The following is a 27,202-nucleotide window of genomic DNA, read 5'->3' as shown; positions in this document are numbered from 1 at the left end:
TAGCAGCTTTTAACAGACAAGGAAGATAGATGCCAAAGAAAAGCCAAGGGATCAGCAGGCACAATCCTGCAGCACAGGAATTCCCAAGGATTTTCTGTTCCTAGAAAGGAATCTAGACAATGCTAGGAAAAATGCATTTAAAAATAAGGGGCCACAATAAACATATTTTTATAATCAGCAATTGAAGCAGCTACCCTGCTAGAAGAATGAGCCTTAACCACTGACAAAAGAATTGGCTGCATGCCAACAACGCAGTTATCAATTACTCTGAAATTTGTTTGGTAACTGAAAAACTTTTATCACTCATACCAAAAGGCATAAGCAAAACTACTCCATATTCTTTAGTAATGACAGATACAGTTCTCCAAATATCAGAGCCTGGAATTCTGAAATACATCTGGTGGACATGACAATCACAAGCAGCAGCATTCATCAAACAGGGAAACTTCAAGTTACCCAAGCCAGTAGGAACGATAGGTGAATAGGTCAAGCCTGTCAACCACAAAGTCCAAATCTAAAACAGGACAACATTTTTATCAGAGCACACAGATAGGTGAACCTTTTAGAAACTGCTTAATCAACCTGTACTGAGCCACAGTACCATCGCTCTGCAAGGTCATAAGTGGCAGAAACCAACATTCCGACTGCAGAGTAACTGGCTACCAAGTCAACCAGGTGCTGTAGCTACTTTAGATAGCTCTACAGGTTCACTGGCTAAACAGCAAGGAAAACCACAACCACTTAGAGCAGATACACCTTAGAAGAAAGTATTTAAAGGCCTCCATACCACTGAAAAATACAGAGAAGACGCCCAGAAGACGAAAGCATTTAAAGACCTCCATACCACTGAAATCGATAGAGAAGAAGCCCAGAAGATGAAGACATTACCACAGAAGCGAATACTTGGAGAGAAAAGGCTGCTTTGCCAGCAGACCATACACACATCACCTTAACTGGAATTGTCTCTATTGAGACAGAAGAGATGAAATGTCTGAAACTGAACCTTCCTGAGATAGACCTATCACAATGAGACCAGGATTAACCCTTTTTCCCCAGCCAGGTATTTCCTGAGAAGGTGCAATATCACAGGAAATTCTGAGAACACATTAAGGGGTGGGATGCGCCCCCCAAGTCTACAGCAACTTATCAAGAGATTTATGCCTTCTGTTTTGTTGAAGGAAGCTAACCCTGGCTTGGTAATAAAAGCACTCCTCTATAGCAAACAGACTGACTGTCAGACTGCCATGACAAAAGATGGAAAGACATACAGACTTAGGCAGACAGTAATCTCCCTGTAGGAAAATCTCCAGAACCTACTCTTCTCCTGCCTTGTTAAAAATAGTAGAAACTGGGAAGAACAAAATTCTCCCTTGTTGTAAACAGGCAGTTATCAGGGTGCTCCATGCCCAGATCCAGAACACAAACCTACCAATAAGAGAATCATCCTTTAAATGCAGCTTAACAACCATGCAATGAAGTTTATTTCCCTAAGAAATAAAGTGCCAGCAGGAAAATGTTTCCTTCAATGTCCTAATGCAACCTGGAAAATGTTTCTTTCAATGACCTAATGCCAAACTTGAAAGCCTTTTCAGCAGAACACATTTGGAGCTCATAGCTCCATCCAGCTTGCTCAGACACAAAATTATCACTGACTGACTACCCAATCTCACTTGAAGAGGCTTGGGCCTCAGCAGGTTCTGTAGAGTCTGTACAGCAAAGACAACGAATCATAACAAACGGGCTAATGCTTAACAAGTCTATTACCATTAACCCCTTCCAATGGACCAAGGAAGAATTTTGTTGAGCTACTCATCTTACTAAGGAGGGTTCTGTCATGAGAACCTGTAATGCAGTCGGTTGGGTAAGCTTGGTAGAAAATATCTGTCTCTGCAGGAACTGGTGGCAACAGCAGCAAAGACAAAAGGAAATGACTCTGCAGCTACTGAAAGCTTGTCAAAAAGTGGAGTACTCTCTTATGGAAGCAAGTAAGAGGGATGACTGACTAGACTGACAGTAAAGATCACACCCACAGTGAAATCCAACAAACACAGCAGAATATATAAATAGTCACTTACCTCTACTCAAAGATGAAGCCTTGATGCCCTGAGCCCTTTCTGATTTTATTTTACATTTGTAACTATATTACACACACACACCTTCATAGAGAGCAAAACAAACCAAGAATGCAAGTGCATTCTCACACCCACACACACTGCAAATTTCTCCTTCTCACTCATTATCCCCAATGCAAAGCCTTAGTTTTCTCATGCCCTAACTACACGTATCTAACATTCCCAGCTTTTCCATAAATAAAATCTACCTTTTACTCACTTTCGATCATCACTAGTTTCTTACACTTGGCTCATCTTTGCAGAGCACCTTCTCAAGGTTACCTATGGGATTTCCTATACTGTAAATATAAGTGCTGCACCAGCAATGAGCCAAGACAGCAGGATGGCTCAACTATCAATTTTTAAAAGCATCACTTTTGTACACTGCATCACCTTTCATCATGCACAAAAAGTGCAACATTTCTTACAGCAACACAGGATTTTTTTTTAGAGCAAAGCATATCCTAAGACAGTTTAAAAGAAATAGTTTCAAATGGCTACCAAAACAATTACTTTAGAATGCTAGTTGTTTCTACTGCTTTATATCATATTAAGGTGCGTCAGATATAATCCGTTTATATATATATATACATTTTTTTTTCTCAGAAAATAACAGCACCTTTGCATTTTTTTTTTCAACAGGACAGAAGCACCCCAATCAGAAACGCCCTAGGAAAAGAGGGAAAAGGGGTAGGTGGTCACCTTAGATGCATAAAAATGCAATGCCCACAAGTCTGTTTTAGACTTCCCTCTTAAAATTTACAGGAACAAGTACGCATTATTTATTTGAGTCAAATAAGACTATTCATCCTCATTAAACAGCACACACAAAGCATCTACTTTTCCTGGCCCCAGGAACTTTTAAACTAGAAGCTTACCTGACAGTGGGCAAGACTGCTTTTCAGTTTATAGCATCCTACAGACCACCCTCTCAAAGTCAGGAATCCCACTCGGCTTTCCTGAAAACATTGGAGAACATGAAGATCTCTCCGAACACCATTATATTGGGTGACTTCAACTACCCAAACATAGACTGGGAGCATTACTCAAGCTCCAGCACCTTAGCCCAAAGGTTCCTGGAATTTATAAACTCAAATGCTATGGAACAACTAGTCACCACTCCCACAAGAGGGGAAAACATACTAGACCTGATCATTACCAACATGGGGACTCTATGCTCCATACCAGAAGTATATCCCTCATTGGTAAGATCAGACCATAAATTAATTTCACTGGATATCCACATCCCGACCCCACCCCCAGCCCAGAAAACCACAGTGAAAAACTTCCCAAAAGCGAACTTCACACTTCTCAAAACCAAAGTGGAATCCTTCAAGGCCCCAGGGCCAGTGGAAACTACGGCCCAAACTGCAGAATCCTATATAAATGCATTCTACGGACATCTCCAGGAATGCATGGCTCATGCTATCCCAAACAAAATCAAGACCCAATCATCCAAAGGCAGGCGTCCAGTCTGGTGGACCCCAGCCATAAATAAACTGTACAACAGAAGGAGGAAGCTACTACATGATAGAGCAAAATCCCTAAAAGGGAAGGCATCTCTGATCAGTACTAGCAAAAAATTACGATCCCTCATAAAATCCTCCAAGGCCAGCTTCGAGAGAAAAATTGCACAGGACACTAAAGACAATCATAAGGCTTTTTTCAGTTATGTTAGGAACCTGGAATGTAACTCCCAGACTTGTTCTGAGTCGATTCTAAGCAACAAAAAATACACTGAACCCACAGACATCGCCAATATCCTGGCAGACAGGTTCAGTGCAAACCTCTCCACCCCCTCCCCCCAAAAAGAGCAAGTATCTATCCCGGCAGAGTGCAGCCTCCCAAACATCTGTGATGCTCAGGTGAAGGCCGCCCTCTCCAAAGCAAAAAACACTGCTTCCATGGGACCAGATGGCGTCCCGGGTTGCGTCCTACATGAACTCCAAGAAGAACTAATCCCTTAAGTAAAACAGCTGTACAATCTCAGCCTCACTACAGGATATGTGCCCAAAGAATGGCGTACAGCAACAGTGGTCCCACTCCACAAAGGTGGCGCCTCTGCGGACCCTGGAAACTATCACCCCATAAGCCTGACTAGCCTAGTCTGCAAGGCTATGGAGAGGATCATCATGGAACTCATAAACAAAGACATTGGGGACCTACAGACACTAAATCCTACCCAATTTGGCTTTGTCAAGGGCAGATCCTGCCTTTTGAACCTGGTCGACTTCTTCGAAACAGTCACCAAGGCCACAGATGAAGGGAAGGTAGTCCACACAGCCTATCTGGACCTTGCAAAGGCATTTGACACAATACCCCACTCGGGCATCATAGATAAGCTATCCAGCCTAAATATAAACCCCTATGTCACAAGATGGGTCGCAAACTGGCTCAAAGACAGAACCCACAGAGTCAGAGTTGCTGGAGCCATGTCAGACTCGAAACCGGTCAAGTGGCATCCCACAAGGTTCTGTCCTGGGACCTCTCTTGTTCGGTATTTACTTTTCTGAGGTACATGCCAACGTGGGAGGACTATGGCTCACCAAGTTCGCAGATGACTGCAAACTGGGCGCCATAATCGACTCTCCAGCTAACACAAACATCCTTCAAAAAGGTCTCGCAGAGACGGATAACTGGTGCCAAAGCCACTGTCTAAAGCTAAATGCCAAAAAGTGTATAGTTATACCCTTTGGCAAAAACAATGTGCCCACAAATTACCACATAGGTGGTAACCCATTAATTACAGAGAAAGTAGTTAGAGATCTGGGGACCCAAGTTGATAGCAATCTCTCCTTTGACAACCACATTGCCAAAGTGGTTAGAAAGACCTTCTACATAGCCCACCTCATCATGAAAGGATTCACATCTAGATCAAGAGAGGTAATCGTGCCCCTTTATTCATCCCTCATCAGGCCCATCATAGAATACAATGCCCCCTTTGGGATGTACCTTACCAGACACCTGCAGCAATTAGAAAGACCCCAAAAGTACCTCACCAGGAGGATCAAGGGACTCAAAGAGATGCCATATGCTGCTCGGTTAAAAAAACTCCAGCTCTACTCAGTTGCATACTGCCTACTTCGAGGCGATCTATGCCTGACATATAAAGCTATGTCCAACCCAGAATTAATGGACATGCTCCACCTCAGTAAATCTAAATCCATTAGAGCCACGCGCTCGAGGGACTTCAACCTCAGCACAGAAATAAATAGAACATGCTGGAGGGACACATTCATAACCCAGAGGCTCCCTTCGCTCTGGAATAGAATTCCAATTCATGTTAGGCAGAGCACCTCACTGACTCTCTTCAAGAAGAATCTTGATGAGTGGATGGGGGATCGTAGGTTTGTCCCGGGGATTACTTCTGTGTCACTATTAGACAGAGGCACAGTAAACTAAACTTTAAAAAGGGCACAGTATACTCAAATCAAGGGGTGGCGTAAGCCAAACACAATCGGGCTAGGCTTATAAATGCCCCAGGGCAGATAGCCTAGTATGAACCTATGAACCTATAAATGGCTGTAAGCACAAATAATTGCACGTGTCTTAGTATCAACTTATAATGTGTATGATAGGAGAGTTCCAGGCTTGATTTGAGTCAGTGTTTAAATTGAATATATGGTTTGTATTTTTCAGTTACCCTTATATATATCTTATAGTCATACTGCAAAAGGAAAATTATACAACTTCCATTTGTGCGTTTTCAGCATTTTAATGATCTGTTACTTTCAGGGTATGGGATTCTGTTATAGTTATCACTTCTTTAAAAATCACCATATATTATGGTTCATTAGACAACTAATCAACCCCTTAAATGCAGTTATCATTAAAAGTCTTTGGGTGCTTTTCTTCTTGCAGAAGACAGATGTTAAAACTTGACTCCTCCTCTTTGTTAGCAATTGCCTACACCTCTTGTTTATTTAAGCAAAGTCTTACCAGTAGACTTTCAAGCTACTTTCTTGAATGACACAACTTCTGTAACTCACAGAAGTGTTAAGAGTACTTCATGGTGTGACCCTGTTTTGCTCTTAACTACCACTCTCAATACATTCAGGGCAGATTTTCATTTGTAAGTGAGGCAAATTCACAGTTTAAGTATCTGCTTTCCAATATAAATTTTTTTTTACTTTCATCTAACAGTATTGTTAGAGCTGTTCTCTCCTTTTATGGTGACCTCATTATTGTTCTAACTGCATCTCACGCATCTCATTCAGGGCATTTTTTTTCTGCTTTAAGTTTTTCTTGTTACACTGCTAGGTATGCTACTCGTCATATTTAAAATAAGTTTGCAAAGCATACGCCCTTTTACAAAAGGGGAGACAACCACACAATATATATATATATATATATATATATATATATATATATATATGTATATATATGGTTTTATTAATGAAATAATTAAATCATCACACCCTAAGTAACTTACTTCAGAACAGCTTTCACACTACCTGTGGAAAGCGTTAATAGTGTTAAATGATTTGTAGGGCTTTGAATCGAATAAATTTAAACAATAAGCTCCTTGAATCAGTAATCATTCTTGAAGGGAATAAAAGCTTCTTAAAAGTAAACAAGAGAGAAGTTTCACATCAATACAAACATTTAGTGGCCTCAATGGTTGGTTTTACTCAGGAATGACTTGGGTCCATTCATCTTAAATGTGACTCTGACTGCTCCAATAGATGGGTTCTTCATGAACAAAGTACACTGAGTGTAAAGATGCATGGAAAATAAAATGTCTATAGTTTTTACATAAACGTCCAATCTAAACATCAAAAAATGATCAGCATCCTGTTGCTGGAAACTATACAACAAAACTCTTCCCCTGAGATTCATTAACGCCTACACTACGTGTGCACTGTTCTGAGTGAACAGACAACACAAGCATAAACAAAAGTTGTGTAAAATCTTACCATAACCACAGATGTCCTTCTCTTCCATGTTGAGTATTCTGTACATATGGATTTTCTCCTCATGGTACCCAAACATCCAGCCAGTATACAAAAAATTACAGTCACTGTATGCTGCGTGGGACATCTGACGTGGCTAGCAGAGCGTGGGTCATAAAAGTGACGTCTGCACGCACCAGCCCTCAGAACTGAGTTCCCCAGTCGGAACCAGTCCCTATTTGTTGACTATATCCCCACCTCTAATACCATTTCTTATCATTTCTATGACAGTGAAAATGAAACATCCAGCTTTTTGTTGGTCTTGCCTACATAAAATGCTTCACAGCTTTTACACTTAGCCATTTTATGTAGGCAAGACCAACAAAAACCTTAAAGAATGAGTACTGCAACATCTAGGAGACATTAGGAGAAATAACAGTCTTAATGCTCTATATAAGCATATTAAATTTAATGGAGGGCATTTGTTCATGTTCACGGTCATAGAAATTATAAGAAATGGTATTAGGGGCGGGGATATCATCAACAAAACTGAGTTAGTAGAAATTAAATGGATAGCAGCCCAACAGGCGCACAGATTACCAGGGCTGAATACTGCTACACCTTTAAAACCAGATCTAAAGGCTCGCCCCTTACATCACTAATTATTTGTGTTTTTTTTTTATTGGTTATTTTTGTTTTAAATAGTAGCTTACTGTATGTATGGTTTGTAGGATCGGATGAAGCACACTGTGTGAAAGCGCTAAACCTGTTGACTTTAATAAACCTGTGTTTTAGTCTACGTTTAGTCCGTTCTTGGTTCTATGCACCCTGCCTTGGACTGTTATTTTATTTCTATTTTATTCTTACTGTTACAGCCCAACCTTTAGTCATTCGTATTACTTTATTTTTGATATTTTATACCAATTGCTAATATGGGATTTTTTAGTAGCAGGCTTTCTTACCTTCATTGGTGCCTGTTACATGTCCGCAGTAAACAGGTGAATAAAAGAAATTAAGACACTATCATCCAGGCAAGTCAGTTGAAGTGGACTGGTGTTTGGTGTGTAAACACCCCTATTCTTGTGTGAGTAGATCTAGTCTGTAAGGAAGTATATGGTAATTCCTCCTATTCATTTCCAACAGAAGGGACAAAGGAAAGTTGTGCAAAATCTTACAATAACCATAGATGTCCTTCTCTTCCATGTTGCAGTACTCACTAGTGGGTTTACCCTTCTTCCGATCAGCTTGTCCAGCCAGGTTTCCAAAGCTTTTCCAATCCCTGATGGTGCATCAGACGTCTGACATGTTGGCAGGTACGTGGGCCATAAATGTGACGTCTGCACGCACCAGTCCTCAGAAAGTACAGTTGTGTACACTTACCATAAATGTAGAGGTTCGGGTGTATTCACTGTTGCAGTCATCACATTTGGGTTATCTGCCTGCAGGTAGCCCTCAGCCGGCCTGAATCCCAAAGTCTTGAGATTTCTGCGTCGGACGCTGTTGCTTCTTCCATGACGTCAGGGGTATAAACCATGCAGCCGATGCCATTACATCAGTTTTTCTTGCCCCAGATGTCAGGTGCCCCCACAATGGGAAGCAATTACATGGTATGGAACACCCCCAGCAAAAAGCAAATACACATGATATAAAATGTGCCAAACAAAAAAGATAGTTAACAGTAAAGAGAAGTCAGGGGGCTGGAGGGAGGGTAACCAGGACTGCAACAGTGAATACACACGAACATCTACATGTATGGTAAGTGTACACAACTGTACTATGTTCTTCGTGTTTCACTGTGGCAGTCATCACATTTGGGTTGATTCCCAAAGCTAAGGAAGGGTGGAGGTAGTTAAGGAGCATTAGGCCTGGCAATCAGGCCCTGTAAGACTGCTGTGGCAAATCCAGCTCTAGATTTAGAAAAGATAGGCAAGTGGTAATGCTTGGTGAAATTATGTATAGAGCTCCAGGTTGCAGCTTCCAGGATGTCCCTGGTAGGGACTCCTCTAAGAAAAGCAGTAGAAGTAGATGCAGCCCTGGTGGAATGTGATCTTATCCCCTGTGGGGAAGGTTTTCCATGGTGCTTGTAGCAGAAATGGATGCAATGTGCTATCCATTTGGAAATGGTTTGCTTTGAAATGGCCTTCCCCTCTGCCCCTGCAGCAAAGCCGACTAGCAGCTGGTCAGATTTTCTGAGAGGCTTATTCCTGTCCAGGTATAATCTAAGCTGTCTGTGCACATCCAGGGAATGCAAATATCCTTTCCCCTTTATTCTGGGGATTAGGGAAAAAAGTAGGCAAATGAATTGACTGGTTTAGAGCCACACTAGATACCACCTTGGGCATAAATGATGAATTAGTCCTGAGGGAAACCCTGTCCGCATGGAAGATAATGAAGGGTTCCACTGCCATAATGGCCTGCAGGTCAGACACTCTTCTTGCAGAAGTGATGGCTAGAAGTAAAGCTGTTTTCCAAAAAAGAAATTTCAACTCTGCTGTAGCAGCTGGTTCAAAGGGGGGGTAAGTTTCTCCAACACAAAGTTTAGGTCCTAGGCTGGAGTGGGAGCTCTCCTGGGGGGGTCTTAAATGTTTGGCCCCTCTAAGGAATTGTTTTAGCAGTGGATGAGAGAAGAGGGGTGGCTCAGTATTATAATTTGCTGATATGGCAGAGGCATGAATCTTAACGGACGAGAAAGATTGGCCCTTGTGGAGCATTTCTGTTAAATAATCTAGAATATGACGCAACGGTCCCTTGATAATGGCTCCAGGAACAGTATCTTTTCCACTTTTCTGAATAGGATTTTCTAGTACTAGGCCTCCTTGCCCAAAGAATGACATCCAGCACCTGTTTACTGAGGGTTGCTAGAGGTGAACTCAAGGGATAAGCCAGGCTGCAAGGTTCAGGGTTTGAAGCTGAGGGTGCAGAATCTAGCCCGCCTGCTGGGACAGCAGGGGAGGAGTCTGAGGCAGGTGCCATGGTTGTAGCACTGACAGACTGTGCGCAAAAGGGGGTACCAGTGCTGGCATGCCCAGTCTGGTGCAATCAGAATTGTCCTTGCCTTGTCCTGTTTGATCTTTAGCAGGACCTTCGAGAGGAGCGGCAGAGGAGAGAAGGCATAAACTGAGAGGCCTTCCCAGGTAAAGGACAGGGCATCCACTTTCCAAGCATGACAGTGGGGAGTTCTGGTGCAATACTTTTTCAATTGGTGGTTCTGAGGGGAGGCAAACAGGTCTACCTCTGGAGTCCCCCATTTGTTCCTCAAGAGCTTGAATAATTTGGGTTCCAGTTTCCATTCATCTGGGTCCAAGAGATTTCTGCTTAAGTAGTCTGCCATTGAATTTAGTTTGCCTGGCAGGAAATGAGCTTGTAGGTTCACTTGGTTGCTCAAGGCTGTGTTCCACAGAGCCATGGCTTGTCTGCAGAGTGGGTAGGAATGGGTTCCCCCCTGCTTGTTTTTGTCTGTCTTTACCAATAGTTGTCCTGGAAGAATAAGGTCTTTGAAGGCTGTCAGAGCATTCTGTACAGCTAACATTTCTTTTTGATTGATATGCAGGTGCATCTGTATTAGGTTCCATTTGCCCTGAATACACTGCCCTGCCATGTTAGCCCCCCATGCATAGTCTGATGCGTCTGTTAGGGTTTGGGCAGCAGAGGGTAGAGTGAAAAGGAGTCCCTTGTTGTGGCTGCAGGCCTCTGCCCACCAAAGGAACTCTGCCCTTAGGCAAGGGATGATCAGAATCATTTCCAGGTCCTGAGAATGCTGACACCATAGACTTTTTAGATACCACTGCAGTTTCCTCATATGCAGTCTTGCATCTGGAATTAACAGAATGCAAGAGGCCATGAACCCCAGGGCTTGCAGGATTTTCCTTGCAGATAGCTGGGTTTTTGTGGCCAGTAGGTTGAAGTAGGTTGTCAAACAAACTTGTTTTTCTGGAGTGAGGAATACCATCTGGGAAGTTGTACTCAAGCTTGCTCCCAGGAATACAATATGTTGGCAGAGTACTAGGTGTCATTTCTTCTCATTGATGGTGTACCCCAGTGAAGTTAGAAGTCTCTTTACAAATGCCAGGTGTTGTAACAGCAAGTCCTGACTCTGCCTGAATCAGGCAATCATCCAAATATGGGTAAATCTGAATATTTCTCTGCCTGCAAAATGCAACAGCTGCAGCTAGGCACTTTGTGAATACCCTGGGCGCAGTAGATAAGCCAAAGGGAAGTGCAGAGAACTGATAGTGCATGGAGCCTGCCCTGAAGCGTAGGTATTTCCTGCAAGATTCCCTTATTGGGATGTGCAGATAAGCTTCTTTTAAGTCTAGGGTTGCCAGCCAGCCATCGTTGGCTAGCATAGGAAGAAGCTGTTGAACAGTTAGCATTTTTAATTTTGGAACCACCAGAAAGGTGTTGAGGACAGATAGGTCCAGGATAGGATGCCAGGAGTTTTCTTTTCTGGGAACCAGGAACAGTCTTGAATAGAAACCTTGTCCCCTTTGTTCTGCTGGGACAGGTTGAATAGCCTTGATGCTGAGGAGAGAGAGAGAACTTGTTTTTGGGCCCCCGCCCACTGGTTTGGGGAGAGGTCTGGCCATCCACTTGGGAATGGGAGAAAGTGGAATCTGTATCCTAGGGAAACTATGTTTAAAACCCATTTATCTTGGGTAATGAATTTCCAGTTTTCTCCATGCAGGGCGAGCTTTCCTCCTAAAGGTGCAAGTAGTTGAGCAAGGCTTGGAAGAGTTAAGGACAAGACATTGTGCAATTTTTCCATGGGGGGAAGCTTACTACTCCCTGCTTTGGAAGTGGGAGTCCCCACTGCTTAGATCTGTGCATAGCCTGAGACTGAAGTGTCGGTGGTCTGCTGCTCCTGGGTTTAGACTGAGAAGGTCTTGAAGGAACTGGAAAGGACCAGTTCTTTGAAGGCCAGTGCCTACTGAATCTAGGTGGCTGTACTTGTATGGCTGGCTGTACTTGTAAGAAATCTTTAACAGTTTGCATAGATTTAACTTTTGCCTCCATTCTTATGAGGACTTCTGCTTTGTTGCCAAAAAGGCGGTCTTGGTTTAAGGGTGCATCAAATAATTTAGCTTTAACATGATCTGGCAAGTTTTGTTCCTTAAGCCAAGCATGTCTTCCAAGTACAGACCCAGTGACAGCAGCCCTGCAAGATGCTTCTAAAGCATCAAAACCACATTGCAAAGTATGTTTACCAACTTGGTCAGCAGAATGCATTAACTCTTGTAAATCTTTGTGTTCAGCAGAGTCAAGAATCAACATCATTTTCTGTTTAAGTAGTCTCATAATATGTTGCTGATACTTTAACATATGAAACTGGCAATTTAAAGCCTTAATGGTCAGAGTAGCAGAGGTATATACCTTCTTACCTCATCTGTCTAAAGCCCTAGAATTTATGTCAGAAGGGGTAGGATTCTTGGCAGCAGTAGCCTTAATGCTTTTAGGTCCTTGGGAAATGGTCTCTGGATCCGCAGTAGGATTCTTGAAGAGAAATTTGTGAGAATCAGGTACTCTATAGTACCTGTCAGGTTTCCTGGGAGGTTGAGGCAAGGTGTCTGGGGTAATGCTGGATTCCAGGAAAACATCATCTACAATCTCCAGAACAGGAGGGATAGCTAGAGGCCTGTGCTGAGGCAGGTTTAAGAATTCCCTAAGTCTCTTTTTGGACTGTGAACAGTCCTGGCTTTCCCAGCGGAAATGTTCCCTATGGGTATGCAAGGTTTCACCAAAAGAAAAATCCTCTGGAGGGAAAGCAGAGGGAATGGAATCATCTGTATCAAAATCCTAATAAGTAGATAAGGATAAATCCTGGTAGCCAGAAGGAATAGACATATCAGATTCCTGCTCAGAAGAATCAGAAGGAAAATCAGTTCTAGGTCTCTTAGAGGGGGGAAGGCTGGCTTCCCCTAATTAAGGTAATAAAGTCTTCACCCATTCTAATCATTTGTTTTTGAGGCATGTGGGCCTGAGAATGCGCTTTGGTAGTCTGTTTTCTAGGCGTAGTGCAAGCTTTACGTCTGAGGAATTCTGTGTTTTTAGCTTGAAATGAAGTTGTCGGTTTAATATGAAAATCCGTAGGCCTGAATACACCCTCAGAAGCCGGTGACTGCAGAGCGGCTCCGGACCCATCCAAAGTAGAGACATCCACAGGTTCCATAGTCGAAGAAGCATCTCGCATACTGGACTTCGAATGGGTCTCAGCGGAGGCCTGCGAATCTGTAGAAGTGGGTATCAGGGGCTGCAAAAGCACTTCTCTGAGTACTGGCACACTGGTGACTAGCTTAACGGAAGCATCGTCGGCAGTTTTGGACCTACCTTACGTTTTTTCAGAAGATCGGTAGTCGGATGGCTTAACGAAGCCATTTCAGAGTACGGACATCGAGAACAAAAGTATTTAACTACAAAAATAGCCTGACGACGACTAGTTCAGGTGTTGAACAAGGCACAAAACCGATAGCGAGGGATGTCGTGGTCTGGGCTTAAAGAGGTGACGCAGTAAAAATGAAAATCTCTATGAGGTATTTGCTTTCCACAAGCAAGACAATTACTAATTTTTTCTGACATTGGTTAGAGCAAGAAAAAAGGAACCCCAACTGGGTACTTATCTTTTTGAAGACTTCAAGTCTGAAACTCGAAAATGAAAATTTCAGGAGTCGACCAACCGGCACTTGTGAAATGCTTCTGCTTCGGGCACCGCACGGCAAGAAAGACTGATGTAATTGCATCGGCTGCATGTTTTATACCCCTGACAACCTGACGTCATGGAAGAAGCGACAGCATCCGACGCAGAAATCCCAAGACTCTGGTATTCAGGCTGGCTGAGGGCTACCTGCAGGCAGATAACCCAAATGTGATGACTGCAACAGTGAAACACGAAGAACATCCAAGGAAGCCCCACACAGGGACAATCCTGATGGCATAGCCTGTACAGAAGCCGAGGAGAGCAAGTGCAAGGATAAGAGGGGGATGGTGGGAGGGAAGGAATACTGCAACATGGAAGAGAATGATTTCTATGGCTATGGTAAGATTTTACACACAAACTTTTCTATGTCCTTCTATTCCAATGTTAAAGTATTCACTGGTGGGCAAGTACAAAAGGTCACTGCTAGCTAGGAGGTGGTATGGATGAGGATTCCAGGAACCAATGCAAGATAGCCCTAGCAAATCCTGCCCTGGAGATGTGGTCCAGTTTATAGTGTCTGGTGATGGTGTGCACAGAAGACCAGGTAGCTGCTTCTAGAATGGCATTGGTGTCTAGGCCTTTAAAAAAGGATCCAGAGGAAGCCATGGCTCTTGTGGAATGGGCTCTGACGTGGCCTGTCAGTGTCTTCCCATGGTGTGTGTAACAAAAGGAAATGACCCTAGCAATCCAAGAAGAAATGGTTTGTTTTCCCACAGCTTTCCCCATAGCCCTGAGGTGGAAGGAAATAAACAGCTGGTCTGACTTGCGTAAAGTCTTGGTCTTATGCAAGCAGAACTGAAGTTGCCTCTGGACATTTAGGGAGTGAAGGACTCTCTCACTGTCTCCCTGAGGGATTGGAAAGAAGGCAGGTAAGTGAATAGCCTGATTCAGGGAAAGGTCATTGACCACCTTGGGGGGTGAAAGAGGGATTAATCCTGAGGGTGACCCTGTCCGTATGGAAAAACAGGAAGGGTGGGGTAGCCATAAGGGCTTGGAGCTCCGAGACCCTCCTGGCTGATGTCAGCGCTACTAGTACTACTGTTTTCCAAGTACAAAATTTCAAGTCAGCCTTGACAGCTGCTTCGAAGGGTGGCAGAGTGAGTTTTTTCTAGCACACAGAAAAGGTCACAGGAAGGAAGGGTTGGTTTTCCACAATCTTAAGTGTAAAACACCCTTTAGGAATAGCTTGGCTGGAAGTCTGGATGCTAGCGGAGGTTCCATAGGCAAGCAGGCAGAAATGGCAGACAGGTGTGCTTTTAAGGAGGAGTAAGACAAGCCTGTCTTCAGGAGTTTACACAGGTAGGACAGAATCAGAGGCAGGTCGCTGTCCAGTGGCTCCATTTGTCTTTTGTGACATCAGATAGAAAAACCTTCTCCATTTAGAGAGATAAGTTTTCCTTGTGTTGGGTTTCCTGGACTCCTTCAGGACTGAGAGCACGTCCTCGTTGTACAGGTGTCTGAAGGGAATCAGATCAGCCACAAGGAGAGGTGCATGGATCTCCACTGTGGGTGAATCTGTGTTCCCTTGTGCCGATTGAGTAGATCCACTGAGGGGTTAACTTGTGGTGACTGCCCTTGGAGAGATGAAGTAGGGGGAACTGGTGCTGTCTTGGCCAGTAGGGAATCACCAACAAGATTTTTGGTGAGTCCTACTGAATTTTCAGAAGGGCTCTCTGGATCAGAGGGAGGGGGGGAAGGCGTACAGGGCTCTCCCCTACCAAGATATTTAGAAGGCATCTGTTTGTAGTGCCTTTGGGTCGTGAGTTCTGAAGCAGTAGCTCTGGAGTTGCCTGTTTGTGGAGGAGGCGAACAGGTTTATCTGTGGAATACCCCACCTGTGGATCACATCTAAGAATACATTTCTTGACAGCATCCATTTGTGCCCGACAATTGTGTTGGGATGGGATGTAGGCTGCCTGGAGGGAGATCCCCTGGGAGATGGCCAGATCCCATACCTGTAGAGGTAGCCTGCAGAGGAGGTAGGACTTCATCCTTCCTTGCTTGTTCAGGTACCACATCACTGTGGTGTTGTCTGTGAAGATCTTTAGGATGCCCTGTCTGAGGAAAGGCTGGAAGGCCTGTAGGGCAAGAAATATGGCTGACATTTCCTTGATGTTGATGTGCCAGTGTTTGTGTCTGTCTGTCCACAAACCTTACACTGTTCTTGTTTCCAGAGTCACCCCTTAGCCCAGATCTGATGCGTCTGTGTGCATGATTTGGGAAGGGGAGGGCATCTGCAGGGGAAGGCCTGGGTTTTGAGCAACCTGGACCAGCTACCACTTCAGTTTTTGGTGGAGGCAGGGGAGGAGTAGGATCCTGCACTCGAGGGAGTGTGAATGCTGGGTCCATACTGAGCATAGATATCACTGCAGTTTCCTCATGTGTAACCCTGCCAGGAGTAGTAGCTGCCATGTACCCAAGAAGTCTGAGGAATTCCCTCATAGTCAGGACGGGTCAGAGGAGGGCAGATTGTAGGTGGTGGGTCAGGGAAAGCACTTTTTCCTCTGGTAGGAAGGCCATCTTGAGGTCTGTCCTGATTCTGCATCCTAGGAAGACAATGTCTTGTGCAGGATTTAGTTGGGATTTGGGGAAGTTTATGAGGAACCCTAGAGACTGCAGCAGGCACAGGAGCTCCTTTCTGTGGGCGAGGTGGGTTTTTTTGTCTGCTGCTTGAATGAGAAGGTCGTCTAAGTATGGGAAAATTTGCATTCCCCTTGTCCTGCAGTAAGCAATGACTGGAGCAAGGCATTTTGTAAATACCCTTCGTGCAGTGGAGAGTCCAAAATGCAAGGCACAGAACTGAAAATGATAGGAGTCTGCTTTGAATCTGAGAAATTTCCTAGAGAATGGTTTTATGGGAATGTGCAGATAGGTCTCCTTGATGTCCAGGGTCACCATGAAGGCCTGAGGAACGATGAGGGGAAAGAGAATGGAAAGTGCTATCATCCAGACGGATGGGAGCTTCAAGAAGAGGTTGAGACGGGAAAGGTCTAGGATGGGTTTCCACAGTCCTTCCTTCCTGGGCACCAGAAAAATTCTGGAATAGAAGCCTTTATTAGCCTCTCCCTCAAGCTGAGAGGGAACTAGTTCTATGGTGCCTTGGAGTAACAGGTTGTTTAGGACCTCGGGTAGGAGGGACCTCTGAGATGGGGGGGGGGATAGGTAGTCTTGGAGGAGGAGAGATCCAAGACATGAAGCAACCCTCCCTCAAGATTGTCAAAACCCATTTGAGAGATGTCACTAGGGCCCATGCAGGGAGGCAGTGAGAGAGACAGGAGGACAGAGGCATGGCGGGAGGAGGTGGGGGAAGAAAGGCAGGCAGGCAGTCAGACACTGCCTGCCCTTTTTAGAAAGGGAGGTCTCTGGGGAGTGGTCTGAGGAGTCCTTAGACTGAGTAAATTGTCTCCTGTGGGGTCTTCTAGACCTGGAGGGGGCAGAGGGCCCTGAAGTCTTTCTTATGAATTGTATCTTGGACAGGTAGTTCCACTGGAACTTTGGGATTGAAGAGACAAGGAGATGCTTTAAGTCTTGGAGTTCTTTCCCTTTTTGTTGTAGTGACTTGAAAAGGTCAGCCACCTTGGTGCCAAAAAGGGCTGAGAGATCCAAAGGTGCATCCAAGAGTTTGGCATTGAAGTCATCTAGGAGGGACTGTAGACGCAGCAAAGAGTATCCCCTCAACACAGAAGCAGATGCAGCTGACCTGGCAGAGGCCTCAGCTGCATCATACGCACACCTGAGAGAGTGTTTTAACTTTTTGTCTTTTTGGATTAACGTGGGAGATGAGCCCAAGCAAGGAAGACAGGGATGCCTTTGCAGCACAGTCAGGGATATCAATGAGATCTTTGGAGGCTTTGTCTAGTAAGGTCAAGGAGTATTTGGCCATGTGTGACTGGTAATTCACAGCCCTAAAAGCTAGGGTAGCAGAAGTGTACATCTTGTTTCCCCACCTCTCCACGGCCTTGGTGACTTTATCTTCAGGCAGGACAGTGGTAGCAGGGAGAAGTTTGGTTGCCCTATCAGTAAAACGGAAAGCTAGCAGCAAAAACACCAAAGCAACCCTTCCACTGCTCAAAGAACCAGTCGATGGAGGAACGTTGTAAAGAACTTTATTGCTCTTGTCTAGAAATCTTTTAAAAACTTGCTATTCAGCACAATACTTCGAACAATTGATAAGAAACAACAGTTTGAATCAAGCGCTTTCGCTTGGTCCCATTGCCAAGCTTTATCAAGATGAAATGTCAGTGACAATAAGGCTATATATATAAAATTCATTGACCACCATGTGATAGCAAAACTAATTAAGCTTTAAAGCTGTACATTTGGTTTCTAGCCTAACTGTTTTTCATCCACATACCACTGTTGTGCAATTCAATAATACTAACATACATAAAATATAAAACTTTATATTAAAATTCATTGAGTCTGATTATCCATATGTTACCACCAAATTGATTCATTAAATATCTTAAAATGTAACAAATTGTATAAATACATATATAAAAACTTATTGCAAACATAAAACTATACATTTTTCATATATATATAATATACATTAATAAATGAATACTTATGTAAATGCTATGAAATATTGTAAATACATATTCTCAATTAACTTAATAAATGTTTTCTAAACTGTCATTTACTAAACTAATACCTGCAAAAATTTATTTGAAATCGATGTATTGTTATAAAGTTTATAAATATATTGATTTATTAATCTACTGTACTAAAAACATATTTTATTCAAATGGTTAAACATTCATATATAATGGCATCCATTTACTTATAAGTCACAATCTAGTCATTCTTAGTTTAAGGACACTTTTTATATTTATATTATCATTTAGACCAGGACTTGTGGCGTCTAGTTTAAGCTGCCACAAGAGTTCCTTATATTCTAAACGCGTTTCCCAGTCTCCCCCTCTACTATCCATTTGCACCTGTTCCAACACAATGAACTTTATAAACATCTCAGGACATAAAATTGAGTGTTTATAAAAGGCATTTGTTTCTTTTTTTCTGGAAACTTCATACATATGTTCATAAATTCTCTTTCTCAGAGACCTTTCTGTTTTGCCAACATAAAAACTAAAACACTTGGTACAGTGTCCCAAGTAAACTATTCCTTGCGTTGCACAATTCGCATAAATGTTGGCTTTAAAACAAAAATTTCTAGAGGGAATATATAAGGGATCTCTATTCAGAGAGTACCTATCAGTAGCAATAGTAGCAGAGTCTGCTGGAGGGCACTTGAATAGGAATTTCTCTGCATCAGGTACCCTGCATAATCTGTCTGCCCTTCTAGGGGCAGGTGGCTGGGAATCTGGATTCAAGCATGCTGCAGCCAAAGCATCCAAGAAGGCAGGCTGGAATAGGAACCAGGTTAGGAGATTCCACCTGGATCAGGTCATAGAATCTTTTTTGAGCCTCAGACATGTCTAAGCATTCCCATTTAAAATGTTCTCTCATACGACTGACTGTGTCCCCGAAGGTAAGTTCTTCCACAGGGGAGTCAGGTTCTGCAGAGGGTTCTTCTGGGGATCCATACCCCAGAGGGGAAGAAATTTGTGAAGAGTAGGACAAGGAATCCTCTGAGGAGTCCAACATTTCCTCCTCTGCAGGCTGGCTAGGAGTTCTCTCAGGCAGGAGAGGCCTAGGACTGAGAAGAGGTGGAGGAGCAGGGGGGAAGGTCTGCAGTAAGCCTAAGGGCCAGGAAGGTGTTGTAGAGGCTCAAGCTGAAGACCTACCAGTCGGGCAATGCCACCAGGGTTGGTGAAATATGTCGCATCTTTTACTTTTCCTTGGTAGGCCTAGCCAGTGTCTGGCTGGCGGTAGGCCTGGAAGTCATAGTAGGAGTGGCACAGGCCTGGTCCGAAGCGCTCATCCCAGTTCCTGGATCCCCCCTGGTGTCTGAATCAGGCGCCAGGATATCCTCCCCGGACGTGTCATCTGCTCTGGATTGTGCGGCCTCCTGATAGGTACCTGCTTTATCCGAAGTGGCGGACGCTGGTTCCACTACCAAGCTGACGATGGCTACAGGCTGAGAATCAGCAGGAGGCGGCGCAGTGGAAGTAGACGGCCGTGTTGGCTTGGCCCTCTTCCTGGGTGGTTCGGATGGGGCATCTGGGGCAGCTTCCATGCCAAGAACGATCTGTCTAAGGCGCTAGTTTTCAAGGTACAAGTCAAGGGCCTGAAGTCTGTGACGAAGGGCCTTAGGGACGAATGACTTACAAATGGCGCAGTTTTCATAATTGTGATTCCTGCCCAAACAAGAAAGACACTGGTCATGGGTGTCTTTATGGGGAATCTGGCGACCACAGTTGCACTTGATCTTACTGGACATTAACAGACTACAGTACTACAAAAAAGGACTGAAGAAAATCCCCAATGGGGTACTTATCTTGATGCGAAACTGATCAGACGTCCACAAGTAGCAGGAACATCTGGTGTACGGCTGGCGGCAGAAAAGTTCTGAGGGCCGGTGCGTGCAGACATCACATTTATGGCCCACTTAATAACCAACATGTCAGACGTCCGATGCACCATCAGGGACTGGAAAAGCTGATCGGAAGAAGAGTAAACCCACTAGTGAATAGTGCAACATTGGAATAGGACATCCACAGTAGTTTGGCCCAGAAGGGGTTCACCACAATAATCCTGGGGAATTGGATATTAGTGCAAAAGGTGGAAAGGCATACAGAAACACTCCTGTCCACGGAGTCCTGGAGCAGAAACCTGCCAGATGATTGCTCAAAGTGGTGGCAAAGAAGTCAACTTCAGGAACTCCCCACATATGGACCAAATCTTGGAAGACTCCCCCAATCTAGTTCCCATTTGTGAGGGTCTGCCACACAAACTAACATGACAAGTCTGCAGACGAGGTACAACCTGGTTCTCCCCTTACTTGTTGATGTGGTAATATTGCCTGTTACAGCTTGAAGAGGTCCCAGGGACCAAAGATGATTCAGAGAGTCAGGTGTCTTGATCTGGGCAAGGTTATCTTTTACATTTATGTGCTTGCATCTGTCCTTGGTGCCCCACATACTATGAACTTCTCTCTCTCCTGAAACTTCTCTCCAAGTAAAGTCTGACGTGTCTGTGGTGACGGACCACTTTTGGACAGGCAGGATGAAGGGGACACCTGGATTTAGGAATATTTGTTGTCTTCACCAAGTGATTTCTCTTCAGATAAAACAGTGCACGGAGACCTGAAATACAGGGTGCTTGGATCAAAGAGACCTCAAGATACTGCTGTATCTTTCTCATGGGCAGTCCTGCCAGGGGTATCATGAGACCCAAAATTCTGAGGTATTCCCTCAAATTGACCAACGTCTAAGTGAAAACCCTAGAAATAAATCTAGATACAAACATGTTTTTTTATCCCTCTGCAAGAAAACCTCTTTGAACCGTGTTGTCTAGTTGACATCTCAGAAATACTATCCTGTGAGAAGGAGTCAAGAAAGACTTCTAAATGTTCTCCTGGAATCCCAGCCTGTATAAGAGATTGCTCTCCCAAGACAGAGATTCTTGACACTTAGAAAAAGGCTCAGCAAAGACAAACAAGTCATCTAAAGATGGAAAAATGTGCATACCCTGTAGTCTGCAATGAGGTACAATGGGAGCTAGATACTTTGTGAACACTCTCGGTACAATGGATAGTCCAAAGGGTAAGGCAGAGAAAGTACGGTTGTGTACCTACCATAAATGTAGATGTTCGAATGTATTCACTGTTGCAGTCATTACTCTTGGGTTTTCCTGCTGGCAGGCTACCCACAGTCGGCCTGAATTCCAAAGTCTAGGTCTGGCGTCGGTTGCTGTCGCCTCTTCCCTGACGTCAGTGCACCAGGGGTATAAAAGATGCAGCTGAAGCCATTTTCTTCAGTTTTTCTTGCCCCAGATGTCAGGTGCCCCCAAAATGGTAGGCTAAAAAATTATGCATGCAGTAAAATAAACATTTCCTTCATCTACAAGCAAATACACCACATAGGTTGTATAAGATAGAGAAGTATAGGTAAGTCCCAGCAAAGAAAAGGGGGATGGTGGGTGGGTAACCTGGATTGCAACAGTGAATACACTCTTAACATCTACATTTATGGTAGGTACACAATTGTACTATGTTCATCGTGTTTCACTGTTGCAGTCATTTCTCTTGGGTTGAATCCCAAAGCTGAGGCTGGGTGGCTGGGCCTAAATAGGATTAGGAGAGGCTATAAGGCCCTGCAGAACTGCAGTGGCGAAGCCTGCTCTGGATTTAGAGTAGAGAGGTAAATGGTAGTGCTTTGTAAAAGTGTGCACTGAACTCTAAGTTGCAGCCTCTAAAATGTCTTTGGTTGGTACTCCTCTGAGAAAGTCTGCTGAAGTGGCTGCTGCCCTGGTAGAATGAGGCCTAATCCCTTGGGCACTGATTTGCCATGTTGTAACAGAAACGAATGCAGTGGCCTATCCATTTTGAAAGTCTGTTTTGAGATAGGCTTTCCTTGAGATCCTGCAGCATATGCCACTAAAAGTTGCTCAGTTTTTCTGAAAGCTTTAGTTCTGTCCAAGTAGAAGCATAGTTGTCTGTGTATGTCCAAAGAATGCAGAAATCTCTCACCCTTATTCTATGGGTTTGGGTAAAAGGTAGGCAAATGAGTGGTTTGGTTAAGGGCCACACTGGACACTACCTTAGGCATAAATGTTGGGTTCGTCCTTAGAGAAACCCTGTCTGGATGGAAAATGATGAAAGGTTCCACAGCCATTAGTGCCTGTAACTCTGAAACTCGTCTTGCAGAGGTTATTGCTAGGAGCAGAGCTGTTTTCCAAGATAAAAACTTTATATCAGCTGTATTGGCTGGCTCAAAAGGCAGCAGTGCGAGTTTTTCCAAGACATAATTGAGATCCCATGCAGGTACTGAGGCTCTCCTTGGAGATCTTATGTTTTTTGCCCCTTGAGGTACTGCCTTAGCAAAGGCTGGGAAAAAATAGGAGGTTCCATATTGTAATGAGCTGAAATGGCAGAGGCATGGATTTTAATTGATGAAAAGGATAGGCCTTTGTCCAGCATCTCAGTTAGGTATTGTAAAATCTGAGAAATATTTGGTACAGATGTGTCAATTCCTTGAGCCTGGTTCCAAGCACAGAATCTTTTCCATTTTTCTGCATAAAGTTTTCTGGTACTGGGCCTCCTGGCCTCCAAAATAACATCCATCACTGCTTTAGAAAGAGGTATGTTTTGAATGGTTACATTATCCGCCATGCTGCCAGATTTAGGGTCCTGAGTTGGCTGTGCAGAATCCGATTGTTTCGCTGGGTCAGTAAGTGAGGAAATAGAGGCAATGCCCAGGCTGGGCCTTGAGACAAACTTTTTAGGATTGGGTACCAGTGCTGGCGTGGCCAGTCTGGGACAATCAGAATCATTCTTGGCTTCTCTTGTCTAACCTTTAGGAGTACCTTGGGGAGGAGAGGCAGAGGAGGAAAGGCATATACTGTTAGGCTTTTCCACCTGAATGACAGAGCATCCACTTTCCATGCTTGCTTGTGATAAGTCCTTGTGCAGAATTTCTGTAGTTGGCAGTTGTGAGGGGAGGCAAATAGATCTATGTCTGGGCATCCCCATTCCTTTGTTATCATGCTGAAGACTTGTGGATCCAGTTTCCACTCGTGGGGATCCGTGAGGTTTCTGCTTAGTTCATCTGCCAGAGTATTGTTCTTTCCTGGCAGGAATTGTGCTTGCAGGTGTACTTGAAAAGTCAATGCAGTGTCCCAAAAAGTCATGGCTTGTCTGCAGAGGGGGTAGGAATGTGTGCCTCCCTGCTTGTTTATGCACCACATGACTGTAGTATTGTCCGTCTTTATCAGTAGTTGTCCTGGATGGAGTAGATCCCTGAAAGCTGTCAGGGCATTCTGAACAGCTAGCATCTCTTTTTGATTGATATGTAGATGCATTTGGCTTGTGGACCATGTGCCCTGAATACATTTTCCTGCCATGTGTGCTCCCCAGGCATAATGTAATCTGATGCATCTGTTGTTGACTGCCTGGCTGTGGGTAGAGTGAATGGCTGTCCCTTGTTGAGGTGACAGGTATGTGCCCACCATCGAAACTCCTGTTGCAGGCAAGGAATGAGGGTAATTAATGCTCCGAGGCTTTGACAATGTTGAGTCCAGACACTTTTTAGGTACCCATATGCAGTCTGGCATATGGAATTAGCAGAATGCAGGATGCCATGAAGCCCAAAGCCTGTAGTATTTTTCTTGCAGATAACTGGGTCTTTGTTGCCAACAATTTAAAGTAAGAAGTTAGTTGCCTTTGTTTGTCTGGCGTGAGATAAGCCATCTGGGCAGTTGTATTTAAGCTTGCACCCAGGAATATTATCTCTTGAGAGGGTACTAGTTTTGATTTCTTTTCGTTTACTGTGTACCCTAGGCAAATTAATAATCTTCTTTACGAACGCCAGATGCTTTAGTAGAGTGTCCTTGTTCTCTGCTTGTATAAGGCAGTCGTCCAAGTAAGGATATATTTGAATTCCTCTGTCTGCAAAATGCAATTACTGGTGCCAGGCATTTTGTGAAGACCCTGGGTGCAGTAGATAAGCCAAAGGGCAGTGCAGAGAATTGGTAGTGCATTGAGCCAGCTATGAATCTGAGGTATCTTCTGCAAGATTGTCTGATTGCGATATGCAGGTATGCCTCTTTTAGGTCCAAAGTTACAAGCCAAGCCTTCTTACCCGGCATGGGCAGAAGCTGCTGCAGAGTTAACATTTTGAATTTTGGAACGTCCAGAAATGTGTTTAGGATAGACAGGTCCAGTATTGGTCTCCAAGCTTTGTCCTTTCTGGGTACCAAGACAAGTCTGGAGTAAAATCCTTGTCCCTGCTCTTCCTGTGGTACTTGCTGAATAGCCCTCATGTTCATAAGGGACGAAACTTGTTTTTGTGCCTCTGCCCATTGATTGTGTGGCAGGTTTGGCATACCTTTTGCCTTTGGCAGGGTGTGAAAGTGGAACCTGTAGCCCTGGGACACTATATTCAATACCCATTTGTCCTGGGTGATCATGTGCCAATTTTGAGAGAAAAGTGTTAGTTTTCCCCCTAAGGGGGCTGCAAGAAGATAAGTGCTTGGTGCTGGCAGAAGCAAGTCATTGGGACTGTTTCCTGTATGGCTGTGCTTTGTCTTCTCCACATTTGGAGGTAGAAGCACCCCACTGTTTAGGCCTGTATGAGCCCTGGGGCTGGGATCTGCCTCTGGGACGTCTGTATCTGCCTCTTTGTGGCTTGTCCAACACTGGAAAGGACCAAGTCTTTGTACGCCAGTTCCTGCTAAATCTTGGTGGCTGAACCTGTAAAAAATCCTTTACTGTTTGCATAGATTTCGCTTTGTCCTCCATTTTCTTCAAAACCTCCTCTGCTTTAACACCAAATAAAGTATCACACTGTAATGGAGCATCTAATAATTTTGCTTTAACATGATCAGGCAGATTTTGTTCCTTTAACCAAGCATGCCTCCTAATGACATAACATGTAACTGCGGCCCTGCAGGAGGCCTCCAGAGAATCAAAACCACATTGTAATGTATGCTTTCCCACTTGTTCAGTTGCATGCAATAAATCCTGCATTTCCTTATTTTCTGCACAATCAGAACTGGCCAACATTTTCTGCTTTAACAGTGACATTAAGTATTGCTGATATTTAATCATATGAAATTGACAATTTAAAGCCCTCGCAGCCAAAGTAGCAGAAGTGTAAACCTTTTTCCCCCATATGTCTAGTGCCCTTGAATCCCTATCAGAAGGGAAAGGGTTTTTTTGCAGTAGCGGCCTTAACCCCTTTGGAACCCTGAGAAATAGTTTCTGGGTCAGCAGTAGTGTTTTTATAAAGGAATTTATGTGAATCTGGAACCCTGTAGTATTTGTCTGGTTTAACGGGAGCTGGAGGTAAGGAGTCTGGAGAAAGGCCGGACTCTGCAAATACATCATCCACAACGTCTAGCACAGGAGGAATAGCAAGAGGCCTGTGCTGAGGAAGTAAAAGAAAATCTTTAAGCCTTTTCTTTGATTCTGAGTAATCTTGGCTCTCCCAGTGGAAGTGCTCCCTCATGGTATGCAGGGTTTCCCCAAAAGAATAATCCTCAGGAGGAGAGGCTGAAGGAATGGATTCTTCAGCATCACAATCCTCATAGGGAAGAAGAGAGTATTCCTGTACAGAAGAGGAGACAGAGGAAATGGAAACCTGATCTGAAGAGTCACAGTCTGTCTCTTGCCTAGGCCTCTTGTCAGGAGGGGGATGGGAACCCCTGATCAAGGTAATAAGGTCTTCGGCCATTTTGAGCATTTGTTTCTTAGGCATGGAAGTTTGTCCTGGAGAATGCTGTACTTGTTTCTTTGTCTTTAAAACTACTTTAGTCTTTGCTTTTGAAGCTGAAGTAGGCTTTACATATAGTTGTGTAGGTCTGAAAACACCCTCAGAAGCCGATGCCTGCTGAGCGTCTCCGGACCCATCTGAGGGAATGATTTCAGAGTGTCCAATACCTTGAGTATCCAGAGGCCTAGCTGGCTCCACGTGGGAGTCGTCAGTGGCCTGTGGCTCTGAGGTTGCGGGCATCAGGGGCTGCGAAAGCACCTCACAGAGAACCGGCTAACCGGTTTAGCGGAAGCCTCACGTCGATTTTGGATCTCGGATGCCTGTCCTTCTCTTTTTCCTTGCGTTTTTTAGAAACTCCGGTCGTCAGCTTTTCCGACGGCATTATACAATTGAATTTTCGGCCAAAGTAATGAAAAGCAAAATCAAACAGACGCTTAATAGTGCGTTGGTTGAATCTTAGCACAAAACCGACAGCTAGCAACGTTATGATCAGGGCCTAGGCAAAGAATACAGTAAGAATGAAAATCCTTATGAGGTATTTGCTTCCCACAAGAAATACAATTGTTAACTTTTTCTGACATCGGTGTGGAGTAAGAAAAAAGTTTCCCCAACAGGGTACTTAGCTTTAATGAAGACTTCGGATCTGAAATTCATCTGTGAAAATTTCAGGAGTCGGCCGACCGGCACTTGCAAACTGCTTTTGCTTCGGGCACCGCACGGCAAGAAAGACTGAAGAAAATGGCGTCAACTGCATCTTTTATACCCCTGGCGCACCGTCAGGGAAGAGGCGACAGCAACCAACGCCAGACCTAGACTTTGGAATTCAGGCCGACTGCAGGTAGCCTGCCAGCCGGATAACCCAAGAGTAATGACTGCAACAGTGAAACACGATGAACATCTGATAATGTAATACAAACAAAGCCTTAAGAAACATCTGAAGTCTGTATGAATGGGAATGGTATGAGCATCTTTTAAACAAGCGTTAATAGGAAATATGAATGAGGAAGATGTAGTAACAGTCTGTGAAGTGACATAATTTTGAATTTGGGCACTATAACAAACAGGTTTGGAAAAACATCCAGTACTAGTCTCCAAGCATTTTCTTTCTTTCTAAAAAAACATTCTTAAGGAAAACCCCCTCCCACCTGTGAAGGGGAAAAGTACAGTTTTGTA

General features: G+C 44.0%; 1 protein-coding gene across 1 annotated transcript in view; it reads right to left on the bottom strand.

Moving 5' to 3' along the window:
* Positions 1 to 27,202, bottom strand: part of ZDHHC17 (zinc finger DHHC-type palmitoyltransferase 17) — a 1,884,000-nt gene that overhangs the window by 1,228,833 nt on the left and 627,965 nt on the right. The gene's annotated exons all lie outside the window — the stretch shown is intronic.

The sequence above is a fragment of the Protopterus annectens genome, chromosome 11.part0, assembly GCF_019279795.1.
Source record: "Protopterus annectens isolate FY-2018-M chromosome 11.part0, PAN1.0, whole genome shotgun sequence".
NCBI lineage: Eukaryota > Metazoa > Chordata > Ceratodontiformes > Protopteridae > Protopterus > Protopterus annectens.
This window is presented reverse-complemented; position numbering and strand designations above follow the sequence as displayed.